We start from the raw sequence: 17108 nt of genomic DNA on the forward strand, positions 1-17108 counted from the left end.
TTTTAGCTAGGCATGATGATTTCAATGATGCTCACTTTAAAGATAAGAATTGAAACATAAAGAGAGCATCATGAAGAATATGACTAGCACATTTAAACCTAACCCACTTCCTATGCCTAGGGATTTTGTGAGCACACAATTTATGGGAACAAGAATCAACTAGCATAGGAAGGCAAAACAAGTATAACTTCAAAACTTTAAGCACATAGAGAGGAAACTTGATATTATTGCAACTCCTACAAGCATGTATTCCTCCCTCATAATAATTTGCAGTAGCATCATGAATGATTTCAACAATATAACCATCACATAAAGCATTCTTTTCATGATCTACAAGCTTACAAATTTTTCTATTCTCCACATAAGCAAAATTCTTCTCATTCGGAATAGTGGGAGAAAACTTCTTCTGAATCCACTTTAGATGATAGTATTATGCATACTCCAAAAGATATAAGTGAAGTTTATGGAGTAGGGAGATTTGGAGTTCGGCCTCCATGGAGGCCGGATTTTTTGAAAAATTCAAAATTCACATTTTTCAGTTTCAAAAAATCTGAAAAAAGCATACAAGTAAATAAGGATGTTATGTGTATGTATGTAAAATTTGAGGATGAAATACCCTAAAATGCGATCTGTGCAAAAAAAGACAAATTCATGGACTTTTAGGATGAATAGTGCATCTACTAAAAAGCCTCAGATTTGTTCTTTTTGTGTAGCACTCATTTTAAGGTGTTTCGTTCTGGAAACTTACACACATATGCTCTATGTCTCTAAGTATGTGTGTATTTTTTCCAAAATATTGAAACATGAAAATTTAAATTTTGATCAAGTCAAACTCGGGCTCCATGAAGCCCAAGATCTAAAGAGCATTTTCGAAGTTTATGGAGCATTCTACAATTAATATAGACTAACCAATATCCGAGCTCAAAATATATAAGTTAAGAACACGAAGCATTCTATAAAACCATACTCAAAAGATTTAAGTGAAGCACAAAGAGCAATTCTATAAGATCATACTTAAAAGATATAAGTGAAGCACATGAAGTATTCTATAAATCAATAAAGGGCTATCTCATACTAGCATGGTTCTTAAAGGAAAAACAAAAACACAAAGGACACAAATTATGTGAACAAAACAAAAACTGAGGTATACCGATAATTGTTGAAGAAGAAGGATGGGATGCCAACCGGGGCATCCCCAAGCTTAGATGCTTGAGTATCCTTGAAATATTTACTTGGGGTGCCTTGGGCATCCCCAAGCTTGAGCTCCTGCCTCTCTTTATTCTTCTCATATTGATAGCTCCTCGATCTACGAACACTTCATCAACACAAAACTTTAACAAAAACTTTGTGAGATCCATTAGTGTAATAAAGCAAATAACTACCTTTAGGTACTGTTGAAAACTTATTCCAATTTCATATTATAACTATATATACTGTATTCCAACTTAACCATGGTTCATACCCCTCGATACTACCCATAGATTCATCAAAATAAGCAAACAACTCATAGAAAACAGAATCTGTCAAAAACAGGACAGTCTGTAGTGATCTGGAAGTTTAGTAAACTTCTGTAACTCCAAAAATTCTAAAAACATATGAAAATTTAAAAAAATTGTACATAATTAAAGTGCAAAATGTTTCAGACCCATTTGACTTTCCAGTAAAAAATGTAAAATCACGCGCTACAGCCAAAGTTTCTGTTTTTGTACTGTGCATAGTAAACAAGCAATCTAATCATCCTAAAACTGAAGCTTGGCACATTATTTTTATAATACAATGGATATATACAAGGGGATAATTATTTTCAGAGAAGCTTCCATGAAAAAATTTACATTGTTTCCATTACCATGACCACAAGTGTTCAAGGTCGACCCTCACTTCTCCAATGCATAACCTTCCAATCACTTCTCTTATTGAAAAACTTTTTAGGTATGAGAGGCAAGTAATTTTTTTGTGTTTTAATTCTTTTAATTTTTTTGTATATTTCACCCACAACTAAACAGTAACAAAACGAAAACAAAATCTACTTAGTGAAGAAAGCAAACAAGCACACACGAGAATATCAAGCCCACACTATTGCTCCCCGGCAACGACGCCAGAAAAGAGCTTGATAATCCCCAAGTGCAGGGAATCATCGTAGCAATTCTCAAAGGTGGAAGTGATAAGTATGGAGTGTTGAACCCACAAGGAGCTAAAGGTAATATCAATATTCTCTCAAGTCCTATCTGCCACTGATACGACTCTACGTACATCGAACGCTTGCTTCCAACTAGAAACGAGAAATAAAACTACGTTGTGGATATGAAGAGGATAACTTTGCATGGTATCGGAGAGATAAAATATAAAAGTAGGTGATGTTATCATAAAGTTAGAATATATTACTAAATATTATAAATAGAGAGTGTGGAATAATGATGGATCGGTGTGCGGAATTGTCTTAGGCAATTGTTAACAAGACCGGTAGTCGTCCTTGCAATTTCATATGAGGGAGAGGCATAAGCTAACATAATTTCTCTTCTTGGATCATATGCACTTATGATTGGAACTCTAGCAAGCATCCACTACTACTAAAGATCATTTAGGTAATACCCTAACATAGCATTAAAGCATCAAGTCCCCTTTATCCCATACGCAACACCCCCCTTACTCGGGTTTATGCTTCTATCACTCAAGCAACCCACTATAAGCGAATCATGAACGTATTGCAACACCCTACATCGGGAATCCCTCACGCTTGCGCGACACGAAGGGCACAATAGGACAGCACCAAAATAAAACATACAACTCATACAAATCTAGATCATTAATCAACCCAAAGACAAAGGATATCTACTCAAAACATCATAGGATGTCAACACATCATTGGATCATAATATGTGGCATAAAGCACCATGTTCAAGTAGGGATTACAGCAGGGTGCGGCAGAGTGGACCGCGTAAAAGAGATGAGGATGGTGATCGTGATGGTGATGTTGATGTTGATGAATATGATCACCGCGGCACTGATTCCCCTCTCGGTGGCACTCCCGTGCCACCGAGAGAAAGGAGGAGAGGTTATCCCCCTTGTGCTTCCTCCTCCATGGCCTCCCCCTGGATGGGGAGAGGTTCTCCCTCTGGTCCTTGGCCTTCATGGTGATGATGGCCCCTCCGTGATCCTCCTCCATAGCCTTCGGTGATGATGGCTCCCTCCGGCAGGGTGCCAGAGAGGGCCTAGATTGATTTCTCGTGGCTACAGAGGCTTGCAGCGATGGAACTTCCGACCTAGGTTTCTTTCTGGAAGTTTGGTTACAAATAAGAGGTGTTGGAGTCAGGAACAAGTCAGGGGGGTCCCCGAGGTGGCCACGAGATAGGGGGTGCGCCCAGGTGGGTAGGGCACGCCCCCACCCTCGTGGTGGCCTCGGGACACCACTGGTCCATCTCCGGTACTCCGTGGGCTTCTTCTGGTCCAAAAACAATCTCCGTGAATTTTCAGGTCAATTGGACTCCATTTGATTTTCCTTTTCTGTCATACTCAAAAACAAGGAAAAAACAGAAAGTGGCACTGGGCTCTAGGTTAATAGGTTTGTCCCAAAAATCATATAAAACAACATATAAAGGCCCATTAAACATCTAAGATGGATAATATAATAGCATGAATACTTCATAAATTATAGATACGTTGGAGACGTATCAACAAGCAGTGACTGTTGGATGTCCATCCAACAGCCGTCGTGCTTCTTCAATCTCTGATCTTCCTCCTCCAGCCGCTCAAACAAGAGCCGGTGGGACTGCCTGCTCCCTCCTCCCGCGGCCGGCTGTGCTGCCGCGTAGGCCTCACTGCCCCACTGTACTCCCATCACTGGCCTAGCCATCCCTCTACTCACCCACACCTACTGTTATTCTCCGACGATGGCAGACGAACCAGTAAACCCTCATACTCCCCTCCGCATGGGAAACAACTGCCGAGTCTTCCCTGGCTCTGTGCCGTTCCCTTCGCCTTGCCTCATCCACCGCCCTGGTGCTCTCGGCACGGCGTGCTCAACATGGTCAACGGCCGACATGCATCTGAAGTGGACTATATGTGGAGAGGCTGACAGCTGGGTCCACGGCCGCATGCAAGGAAATGCCTCCTTTTTATGCACAAAATAATGATTCCTCCACCTAACATCTGGGACCCACCATAAGGACCTCTGTATTTCGCGAAAAAACATTCCCGCCGCTGATAGCTCAGACACACCAGCTATATCTTCGCACGCAAGGAAGTGCCTCCTTATGATGCACAAAAAAAATGAATACTCCCCCTGCTAGCTGGGACCCAACATAATGGGAGGCTGACTTGTGGGCCTACTAAGTTGACGGGGACGGAGGGCTTTGTCAACTTAGTCAATATGAACGATTCTAGCTCCAGTGACCGTACGATGTCCATCCAACGGCCGTAGTGCTTCTTCAACCTCTAGTCAGCTTGCTCCAGCCACCCAAAGCAACGCCGGTCGTGTCGCGTGCTCCTGCCTCCTGTGGCCGACTGTGATGCCGCGGAGGCCTCACCGCCCCTACTACTCCCACCGATGGCCTGGCCATCCATCTACTCACCCACACCCCTTATTATTCTGCGGCGACGGCAGCCTCGCACCGCGGCCGAACCAGTGAACCCCCGTACTCCTCTCCGCGTGGGCAACCACTGCCGCGTCTTCCCCGGCTCCGCGTCGTACCCTTCCTAGGCCTCGCCGCCGTCCACCGCCCTGGTGCTCTCGACGCAGCGTGATCAACGTGGTCAAGGAATGACTTCCATCAGAAGAGTACTGTACATGGAGAGGCTGACAGCTGGGTCCACGGCCGCAGCAAGGAAGTGCCTCCTTATTACGCGCAAAATAATTATTCCTCCACCTGACAGCAGGGACCCACCAGACGGGCCACCGTATTTCGTGAAAAAATGTTTCCACCCTGACTGTTGGGACCCACCAGCTACATCTTCGCACGCAAGGAAGTGCGTCCATATTACGGGGCAAAAAAATGATTCGCCCCCTGACTACTGGGACCCACTAGCTACATCTTCGCACGCAAGGAAGTGCTTGACAGTCAGGACCCACCTGGTCGAAGCGTACGTGGCGTTGTCATTCTGGTCGCGAACATGTACGTACATACTAGTCGATATAGAGGCGCGCATGTGTCGTAGTAGAGGCGTGCACGTAGCATGTACACGTACGTACAGCGGCCAGGGTGCAAGAAAGAAAATACGGCCACATACGTACATACGGGCGGGGACTCGAACGCCTACTCGCTCATACGTACGGCCGGGGCTCGTGTACATGGCTGGGTCGGAACGGAGAAGCTGCGCCGTCGTCGTGATCATGGGGAGGCAACCGGCTGGGTCGGAACGAAATGCGTCCTCGTGTTCATCGGGAGCCAACCGGCTTGGACGGAACAACCGACGGAAACGAGGCCTGGCGTACCACAGAACGGAGGAAACGGACTTGTGTTTGACCGGCCACGGTGGAAACGGGATCCTATTCATCGGGAGGGATCTGGCATACCGCAAAACGGAAGAAACGGACGTCCTACGGTCGAAACGGGGTCCTGGTTGATCGGGTGGGGTGTGGCGTACCGCAAAACGGAGGAAACGGACTTGTGTTGGAGCGCTACGGTCGAAACAGGGGTCCTGTTCATCGGGAGGAGTGTGGCGTACCGCAAAATGGGACTCCACAGGATACTGTTCATCTCCACCATTGACTGCCTCCACGGGCTACTGTTCATCCACCGTCGACTACCTCCACGGGCTCCTGTTCATCCACCGTCGACTTCCTCCAGCCTCCACCTGCGACAGTTCATCCACCGTCGACCTCCTCCAGGCTCCACCTGCGACTGTTCATCCACGGGCTCCTGTTCATTCAGCCTCCACTGCTCCTCCACCGGTGCTACCTCTTGAGCATGCGTAGGTTTTCCCTTGAATAGGAAAGGGTGATGCAGCAAAGCAGCGTAAGTATTTCCCTCAGTTTTTGAGAACCAAGGTAACAATCTAGTAGGAGACCATGCGCGAGTCACCTCGTACCTACACAAACAAATAAGGACCTCGCAACCAACGCGATAAAGGGGTTGTCAATCCCTTCACGGCCACTTGCAAGAGTGAGATCTGATAGAGATAATAATAATAATAAGATAAATATTTTTGGTATTTTTATGATATAAATTGGAAGTAAAGATTGCAAAATAAAATAGACTGGAAACTTGTATGATGGAAAATAGACCCGGGGGACCATAGGTTTCACTAGTGGCTTCTCTCAAGATAGCATAAGTATTACGGTGGGTGAATAAATTACTATCGAGCAATTGATAGAATTGAGCATAGTTATGAGAATATCTAGGTATGATCATGTATATAGGCATCACGTCCGTGACAAGTAGACCGACTCCTGCCTGCATTTACTACCATTACTCCACACATCGACCGCTATCCAGCATGCATCTAGAGTATTAAGTTCATAAGAACGGAGTAATGCTACCTCTTGAGCACTGCGTTGGGTTTCCTCGAAGAGGAGAGGATGATGCAGCAAAGTAGCGTAAGTATTTCCCTCGGTTTTTGAGAACCAAGGTATCAATCCAGTAGGAGGCTACGCGCGAGTCCCTCGTACCTACACAAAAACAATAGCTCAACGCAACCAACACGCTTAGGGGTTGTCAATCCCTTCACGGTCACTTACGAAAGTGAGATCTGATAGAGATGATAGATAATATTTTTGGTATTTTTGGTATAGAGATGCAAAGTAAAAAGTAAAAGGAAAAAGTAAAAAAGCAAAGCAATAATAAAGTGATGGAGATTGATATGATGAGAAAGAGACCCGGGGGCCATAGGTTTCACTAGTGGCTTCTCTCAAGCGCATAAGTATTCTACGGTGGGTGAACAAATTACTGTTGAGCAATTGACAGAATTGAGCATAGTTATGAGAATATCTAGGTATGATCATGTACATAGGCATCACGTCCGAGACAAGTAGACCGACTCCTGCCTGCATCTACTACTATTACTCCACTCATCGACCGCTATCCAGCATGCATCTAGAGTATTAAGTTAAAAACAGAGTAACGCCATAAGCAAGATGACATGATGTAGAGGGATAGTCTCATGCAATATGATAAAAAAAACATCTTGTTATCCTCGATGGCAACAATAGAATACGTGCCTTGCTGCCCCTTCTGTCACTGGGAAAGGACACCGCAAGATCGAACCCAAAGCTAAGCACTTCTCCCATGGAAAGAAAAACCAATCTAGTAGGCCAAACCAAACTGATAACTTCGAAGAGAATTGCAAAGATAACCAATCATACATAAAAGAATTCAGAGAAGATTCAAATATTATTCATAGATAGACTGGATCATAAACCCACAATTCATCAGTCTCAACAAACACACCGCAAAAAGAAGATTACATCGAATAGATCTCCATGAGAGAGGGGGAGAACATTGTATTGTGATCCAAAAAGAGAGAAGAAGCCATCTAGCTACTAACTATGGACCCGTAGGTCTGAAGTAAACTACTCACACTTCATCAGAGGGGCTTGGATGATGATGTAGAAGCCCTCCGTGATCGATGCCCCCTCCGGCAAAGCTCCGGAACAGGCCCCAAGATGGGATCTCGTGGATACAGAAAGTTGCGGCGGTGGAATTAGGTTTTTGGCTCCATATCTGATCGTTTCGGGGTACGTAGGTATATATAGGAGGAAGGAGTACGTCAGTGGAGCTTCGAGGGGGCCACGAGGCAGGGGGCGCGCCCTCCACCCTCGTGACCGCCTCGTGGCTTTCTTGACGGAGGGTCCAAGTCTCCTGGGTCTTATCTGATGAGAAAATCGAGTTCCCGAAGGTTTCATTCCGTTTGGACTCCATTTGATATTATGTTTCTCCGAAACACTGAAATAGGCAAAAACAGCAATTTGGGCTGGGCCTCCGGTTAATAGGTTAGTCCCAAAAATAATATAAAAGTGGAAAATAAAGCCCAATATAGTCCAAAACAGTAGGTAATATAGCATGGAGCAATCAAAAATTATAGATACGTTGGAGACGTATCAAGCATCCCCAAGCTTAATTCCTGCTCGTCCTCGAGTAGGTAAATGATAAAAACATAATTTTTGATGCGAAGTGCTACTTGGCATAATTTCAATGTAAATCTTCTTAATTGTGGTATGAATATTCAGATTCGAAAGATTCAAGACAAATGTTCATGTTGACATAAAAATAATAATACTTCAAGCATACTAACAAAGCAATTATGTCTTCTCAAAATAACATGGCCAAAGAAAGCTATCCCTACAAAATCATATAGTCTGGCTATGCTCTATCTTCACCACACAAAGTATCTAAATCATGCACAACCCCGTTGACAAGCCAAGCAATTGTTTCATACTTTTGACATTTTCAAAACTTTTTCGATCTTCACGCAATACATGAGTGTGAGCCATGGATATAGCACTATATGTGGAATAGAATGGTGGTTGTGAAGAAGACAAAAGGAGGGGAAGATAGTCTCACATCAACTAGGCGTATCAACGAGCTATGGAGATGCCCATCAATAGATATCAATGTGAGTGAGTAGGGATTGCCATGCAACGGATGCACTAGAGCTATAAGTATATGAAAGCTCAACAAAAGAAACTAAGTGGGTGTGCATCCAACTCGCTTGCTCACGAAGACCTAGGGCATTTTGAGGAAGCCCATCATTGGAATATACAAGCCAAGTTCTATAATGAAAAATTCCCGCTAGTATATGAAAGTGACAGAATGAGAGACTCTCTATCATGAAGATCATGGTGCCACTTTGAAGCACAAGTGTGGTAAAAGGATAGTAACATTGTCCCTTCTCTCTTTTTCTCTCTTTTTTTGTCTGGGCCTTCTCTTTTTTTTATGGCCTCTTTTTTTTCGTCCGGAGTCTCATCCCGACTTGTGGGGGAATCATAGTCTCCATCATCCTTTCCTCACTTGGGACAACGCTCTAAAAATGATGATCATCACACTTCTTATTTTTCTTACAACTCAACAATTACAACTCAATACTTAGAAAAAAATATGACTCTATATGAATGCCTCCGGTGGTGTACCGGGATATGCAATGAATCAAGAGTGACATGTATGAAAGAATTATGAACGGTGGCTTTGCCACAAATATGATGTCAACTACATGATCATGCTAGCAATATGACAATGATGGAGCGTGTCATAATGAACGGAACGGTGGAAAGTTGCATGGCAATATATCTTGGAATGGCTATGGAAATGCCATGATAGGTAGGTATGGTGGCTGTTTTGAGTAAGGTATTTGGTGGGTGTATCATACCGGCGAAAAGTGCGCGGTATTAGAGAGGCTAGCAATGGTGGAAGGAAGGAAAGTGCGTATAATCCATGGACTCAACATTAGTCAAAAAGAACTCATATACTTATTGCAAAAATCTAGAAGTTATCAAAGCAAAGTATTATGCGCATGCTCCTAGGGGGATAGATTGGTAGGAAAAGACCATCGCTCGTCCCCGACCGCCACTCATAAGGAAGACAATCAATAAATAAATCATGCTCTGACTTCATCACATAACAGTTCACCATACGTGCATGCTACGGGAATCACAAACTTTAACACAAGCATTTCTCAAATTCACAACTACTCAACTAGCATGACTCTAATATCACCATCCTCATATCTTAAAACAATTATCAAGCATCAATTTTTTTCTTAGTATTCAATGCACTCAAAATAAAGTTTTACAAATCTTGAATACCAAGCATATTATTATTAAGCAAATTACCATGCTATTAAGACTCTCAAAATAATCTAAGTCAAGCATGAGAGATCAATAGTTTCTATAAAACAAATCCACCATCGTGCTCTAAAAGATATAAGTAAAGCACTAGAGCAAAACTATAAAACTCAAAAGATATAAGTGAAGCACTAGAGTAAAACTATAGAGCTCAAAAGATATAAGAGAAGCACATAGAGTATTCTATCAAATTCCAAATTATGTATGGATCTCTCAAAAGGTGTGTACAGCAAGGATGATTGTGGTAGACTAAAAAGCAAAGACCCAAATCATAAAAGACGCTCCAAGCAAAACACATATCATGTGCTGAATAAAAATATAGCTCCAAGTAAAGTTACCGATAGAAGTAGACGAAAGAGGGGATGCCTTCCGGGGCATCCCCAAGCTTTGGCTTTTAGGTGTCCTTAGATTATCTTGGGGTGCCATGGGCATCCCCAAGCTTAGGATCTTTCCACTCCTTGTTCCATAATCCATCAAATCTTTACCCAAAACTTGAAAACTTCACAACACAAAACTTAAAGTAGAAAATCTTGTGAGCTCCGTTAGCGAAAGAAAACAAAAGACCACTTCAAGGGACTGTAATGAACTCATTCTTTATTTATATTGGTGTTAAACCTACTGTATTCCAAGTTCTCTATGGTTTATAAACTATTTTACTAGCCATAGATTCATCAAAATAAGCAAACAACACACGAAAAACAGAATCTGTCAAAAACAGAACAGTCTGTAGTAATCTGTAGCTAGCGCAAGATCTGGAACCCCAAAAATTCTAAAATAAATTGCTGGGTGTGAGGAATTTATCTATTAATCATCTTAAAAAATAATTAACTAAATATCACTCTCCAAATAAAAATGACAGCAGTTCTCGTGAGCGCTCAAGTTTCTGTTTTTACAGCAAGTTCAACAAGACTTTCCCCAAGTCTTCCTAACGGTTCTACTTGGCACAAACACTAATTAAACACAAAAAACACAACCAAAACAGAGGCTAAATAATTTATTTATTACTAAATAGGAGCAAAAATCAAGGAATAAGACTAAAATTGGGTTGCCTCCCAACAAGCGCTATCGTTTAACGCCCCTAGCTAGGCATAACAAGCGAGAATAGATCTAGGTATTGCCATCTTTGGTAGGCAATCCATAAGTGGCTCTCATGATATATTCATATGGTAATTTTATTTTCTTTCTAGGGAAGTGTTCCATGCCCTTTTTTAATGGAAACTGAAATCTGATATTCCCTTCCTTCATATCAATAATTGCACCAACCGTTCTAAGGAAAGGTCTACCGAGAATAATATGGCAAGAAGGATTGCAATCTATATCAAGAACGATAAAATCTACGGGCACATAATTCCTATTTGAAACAATAAGTACATCATTAATTCTTCCCATAGGTTTCTTAATAGTGGAATCCGCAAGATGCAAGTTTAGAGAGGAATCATCAAAATCACGGAAATCTAGCAAATCACACAAAGTTTTGGGAATAGTAGAGACACTAGCACCCAAATCACACAAAGCATAAAAATCATAATCTTTAATTTTAATTTTAATAGTAGGTTCCCACTCATCATAAAGTTTTCTAGGGATAGAAACTTTCAACTCAAGTTTTTCTTCATAAGATGGAATCAAGGCATCAACGATATGTTCGGTAAAGGCTTTATTTTGACTATAAGCATGAGGAGAATTTAGCACGGATTGCAACAAGGAAATACAATCAATTAAAGAGCAATTTTCATAATTAAATTCCTTTAAATCCAATATAGTGGGTTTAGCATCATCTAGGGTTTTATTTCTTTTAATCCCACTTTTATCAAATTTTGCATCAAGATCAAAAGATTCAGAATTCTTGGAACGCCTTCTAGGTAAAGGTGGATCATATTCAGTCCCATCATTATCAAGATTCGTATTGCAAAACAAAGATTTAATAGGGGACACATCAATAACTTTTAGATCTTCATCATTATTTTCATAGGAACTAGAAGTACACGCTTTCATAAAGGCATCTTTCTTAGCACGGATCCTAGCGGTTCTTTCTTTGCACTCGTCAATGGAAATTCTCATGGCTTTGAGAGACTCATTGATATCATGCTTAGGAGGAATAGATCTAAGCTTTAAAGAATCAACATCAAGAGAAATTCTATGAACGTTCCTAGCCAAATCATCAATCTTAAGAAATTTTTCTTCAATCATAGCATTAAAATTCTTTTGCGAAGAAATAAATTCTTTAATATTAGATTCAAAATCAGAGGGCATCTTATTATAATTTCCATAAGAATTGTTCTAGGAATTACCATAATTATTAGAGGGATTACTAGGATAAGGCCTAGAGTTGAAATTTCCTATATACGCGTTGTTACCAAAATTATTTCTACCAACAAAATTCACATCCATAGATTCATTATTATTCTCAATCAAAGTAGACAAAGGCATATCATTAGGATCAGATGAAACACTCTTAGTAGAAAACAATTTCATAAGTTCATCCATCTTTCCATTCACAAATTAATTTCTTCTATCGCATGCACTTTTTTATTAGTGGATCTTTCAGTGTGCCATTGAGAATAATTAACCATAATATTACCTAGGAGTTTAGTAGCATCTCCTAAGGTGATTTCCATAAAAGTGCCTCCCGTGACCAAACCTAAAATATTTCCAGAAGAAAAATTCAATCCGGCATAGAAAATTTGTATAATCATCAACATATTTAAACCATGAGTAGGGCAATTACGTATCGTTAATTTCATTCTCTCCCAAGCTTGTGCAACATGTTCATGATCAAGTTGCTTAAAATTCATAATATCGTTTCTAAGAGAGATGATCTTAGTGGGAGGAAAATACTTAGAGATAAAAGCATCTTTGCACTTGTTCCATGAATCAATACTATTTTTAGGCAAAGATGAAAACCAAGCTTTAGCACGATCTCTAAGCGAAAAAGGAAATAGCTTCAATTTAACAATATCATTATCGACATCTTTCTTCTTTTGCATGTCACACAAATCAACGAAGCTATTAAGATGGGTAGCGACATCTTCACTAGGAAGGCCGGAAAACGGATCTTTCATGACAAGATTCAGTAAAGCAGCATTAATTTCACAAGATTCAGCATCGGTAAGAGGAGTAATCGGAGTGCTAAGGAAATCATTATTGTTGGTATTGGTGAAGTCACACAATTTGGTATTATCTTGAGCCATCGTGACAAACAAACAATCCAACACACGAGCAAACAAAAGGAAAACGGGCAAAAAGAGGCAAATAGAGAAAGAGAGGGAGGGTAGAGAGAGAGGGCGAATAAAACGGCAAGGGTGAAGTGGGGGAGAGGAAAACGAGAGGCAAATGGCAAATAATGTAATGCGGGAGATAGGGATTGTGATGGGTACTTGGTATGTTGACTTTTGCGCAGACTCCCCGGCAACGGCGCTAGAAATTCTTCTTGCTACCTCTTGAGCACTGCGTTGGGTTTCCCCGAACAGGAGAGGATGATGCAGCAAAGTAGCGTAAGTATTTCCCTCAGTTTTTGAGAACCAAGGTATCAATCTAGTAGGAGGCTACGCGTGAGTCCCTCGTACCTACACAAAAACAATAGCTCAACGCAACCAACGCGATTAGGGTTGTCAATCCCTTCACGGTCACTTACGAAAGTGAGATCTGATAGAGATGATAGATAATATTTTTGGTATAGAGATGCAAAGTAAAAAGTAAAAGGGCAAAGTAAAAGGCAAAGCAATAATAAAGTGATGGAGATTGATATGATGAGAAAGAGACCCGGGGGGCATAGGTTTCACTAGTGGCTTCTCTCAAGAGCATAAGTATTCGGCGGTGGGTGAACAAATTACTGTTGAGCAATTGACAGAATTGAGCATAGTTATGAGAATATCTAGGTATGATCATATATATAGGCATCACGTCCGAGACAAGTAGACCGACTCCTGCCTGCATCTACTACTATTACTCCATTCATCGACCGCTATCCAGCATGCATCTAGAGTATTAAGTTAAAAACAGAGTAACGCCTTAAGCAAGATGACATGATGTAGAGGGATAGTCTCATGCAATATGATAAAAATACCCATCTTGTTATCCTCGATGGCAACAATAGAATACGTGCCTTGCTGCCCCTTCTGTCACTGGGAAAGGACACCGCAAGATCGAACCCAAAGCTAAGCACTTCTCCCATGGAAAGAAAAACCAATCTAGTAGGCCAACCAAACTGATAATTTCAAAGAGACTTGCAAAGATAACCAATCATACATAAAAGAATTCAGAGAAGATTCAAATATTATTCATAGATAGACTGGATCATAAACCCACAATTCCTCGGTCTCAACAAACACACCGCAAAAAGAAGATTACATCTAATAGATCTCCACGAGAGAGGGGGAGAACATTGTATTGTGATCCAAAAAGAGAGAAGAAGCCATCTAGCTACTAACTATGGACCCGTAGGTCTGAAGTAAACTACTCACACTTCATCAGAGGGGCTTGGATGATGATGTAGAAGCCCTCCGTGATCGATGCCCCCTCTGGCGGAGCTCTGGAACAGGCCCCAAGATGGGATCTCGTGGATACAGAAAGTTGCGGCGGTGGAATTAGGTTTTTGGCTCCGTGTCTGATCGTTTGGGGGTACGTAGGTATATATAGGAGGAAGGAGTACGTCGGTGGAGCTTCGAGGGGCCCACGAGGCAGGGGTCGCGCCCTACGGGGGGGCGCCCTCCACCCTCGTGACCGCCTCGTGGCTTTCTTGACGGAGGGTCCAAGTCTCCTGGGTCTTATCTGATGAGAAAATCACGTTCCCGAAGGTTTCATTCCGTTTGGACTCCGTTTGATATTATGTTTCCCCGAAACACTGAAATAGGCAAAAACAGCAATTCTGGGCTGGGCCTCTGGTTAATAGGTTAGTCCCAAAAATAATATAAAAGTGGAAAATAAAGCCCAATATAGTCCAAAACAGTAGGTAATATATCATGGAGCAATCAAAAATTATAGATACGTTGGAGACGTATCAAGTAATGCTTTAAGCAAGATGACATGACGTAGAGGGATAAACTCATGCAATATGATATAAACCCCATCTTTTTATCCTCGATTGCAACAATACAATACGTGTCGTTTCCCCTACTGTCACTGGGATCGAGCACCGCAAGATTGAACCCAAAGCTAAGCACTTCTCCCATTGCAAGAAAGGTCAATCTAGTAGGCCAAACCAAACTGATAATTCGAAGAGACTTGCGAAGATAACCAATCATACATAAAAGAATTCAGAGAAGATTCAAATATTGTTCATAGATAATCTTGATCATAAACCCACAATTCATCGGATCTCGACAAACACACCGCAAAAAGAGTTACATCGAATAGATCTCCAAGAAGATCAAGGAGAACTTTGTATTGAGATCCAAAGAGAGAGAAGAAGCCATCTAGCTAATAACTATGGACCCGAAGGTCTGAGGTAAACTACTCACACATCATCGGAGTGGCTATGGTGTTGATGTAGAAGCCCTCCATGATCAATGCCCCCTCCGGCGGAGCGTCGGAAAAGGCCCCAAGATGGGTTCTCACGGGTACAGAAGGTTGCGGCGGTGGAATTAGGTTTTCGTGGTGCTCTCCGATGTTTTCAGGGTACGTGGGTATATATAGGAGGAAGAAGTAGGTCGGTGGAGCCACGAGGGGCTCACGAGGGTGGAGGGCGCGCCCAGGGGGTAGGCGCGCCCCCTGCCTCGCGGCTTCCTCATTGGTTGCTTGACGTCCACTCCAAGTCATCTGGATCACGTTTGTTCCAAAAATCATGCTCCCAAAGGTTTCATTCTGTTTGATATTCTTTTTCTGCGAAACACTGAAATAGGCAAAAACAACAATTTGGGCTGGGCCTCTGGTTAATAGGTTAGTCCCAAAAATAATATAAAAGTGTATAAATAAGCCCATTAAACATCCAAAACAGAATATATAATAGCATGGAACAATTAAAAATTATAGATACGTTGGAGACATATCAAGCATCCCCAAGCTTAATTCCTGCTCGTCCTTGAGTAGGTAAATGAGAAAAATATAATTTTTGATGTGGAATGCTTCCTAACATATTTCTCAATGTAATTTTATTTATTGTGGCATGATTGTTCAGATCCGAAAGATTCAAGATAAAAGTTTAATATTGACATAAAAATAATAATACTTCAAGCATACTAACTAAGCAATCATGTCTTCTCAAAATAACATGGCCAAAGAAAGTTATTCCCTACAAAATCATATAGTCTGGCTATGCTCTATCTTCATCACACAAAATATTAAATCATGCACAACCCCGATGACAAGCCAAGCAATTGTTTCATACTTTTGATGTTCTCAAACTTTTTCAACTTTCACGCAATACATGAGCGTGAGCCATGGACATAGCACTATAGGCGGAATAGAATGCTGGTTGTGGAGAAGACAAAAAGGAGAAGATAGTCTCACATCAACTAGGCGTATCAACGAGCTATGGAGATGCCCATCAATAGATATGAATGTGAGTGAGTAGGGATTGCCATGCAACGGATGCACTAGAGCTATAAGTGTATGAAAGCTCAACAAAAGAAACTAAGTGGGTGTGCATCCAACTTGCTTGCTCACGAAGACCTAGGGCAATTTGAGGAAGCCCATCATTGGAATATACAAGCCAAGTTCTATAATGTAAAGTTCCCACTAGTTTATGGAAGTGACAACATAGGAGACTCTCTATGATGAAGATCATGTTGCTACTTTGAAGCACAAGTGTGGAAAAAGGATAGTAACATTGTCCCTTCTCTCTTTTTCTCTCATTTTTATTTGGGCCTTCTTTTTTTCTCTTGGCCTCTTTTTTTCATCCGGAGTCTCATCCCGACTTGTGGGGGAATCATAGTCTCCATCATCCTTTCCTCAGTGGGACAATGCTCTAATAATGATGATCATCACACTTCTTTTTACTTACAACTCAAGAATTAAAACTCAATACTTAGAACAAAATATGACTCTATGTGAATGCCTCCGGCGGTGTACCGGGATATGCAATGAATCAAGAGTGACATGTATGAAAAAAAATTATGAACGGTGGCTTTTCCACAAATACGATGTCAACTACATGATCATGCATCGCAATATGACAATGATGAAGCGTGTCATAACAAACGGAATGGTGGAAAGTTGCATGGCAATATATCTCGGAATGGCTATGGAAATGCCATAATAGGAAGGTATGGTGGCTGTTTTGAGGAAGGTATATGGTGGGTGTATGATACCGGCGAAAAGTGCACGGTAATAGAGAGGCTAGCAAATGTGGAAGGATGAGAGTGCTTATAATCCATGGACTCAACATTAGTCCTAAAGAACT

The sequence above is a fragment of the Triticum urartu genome, chromosome 2 (assembly GCF_003073215.2).
Source record: "Triticum urartu cultivar G1812 chromosome 2, Tu2.1, whole genome shotgun sequence".
Taxonomy (NCBI): domain Eukaryota; kingdom Viridiplantae; phylum Streptophyta; class Magnoliopsida; order Poales; family Poaceae; genus Triticum; species Triticum urartu.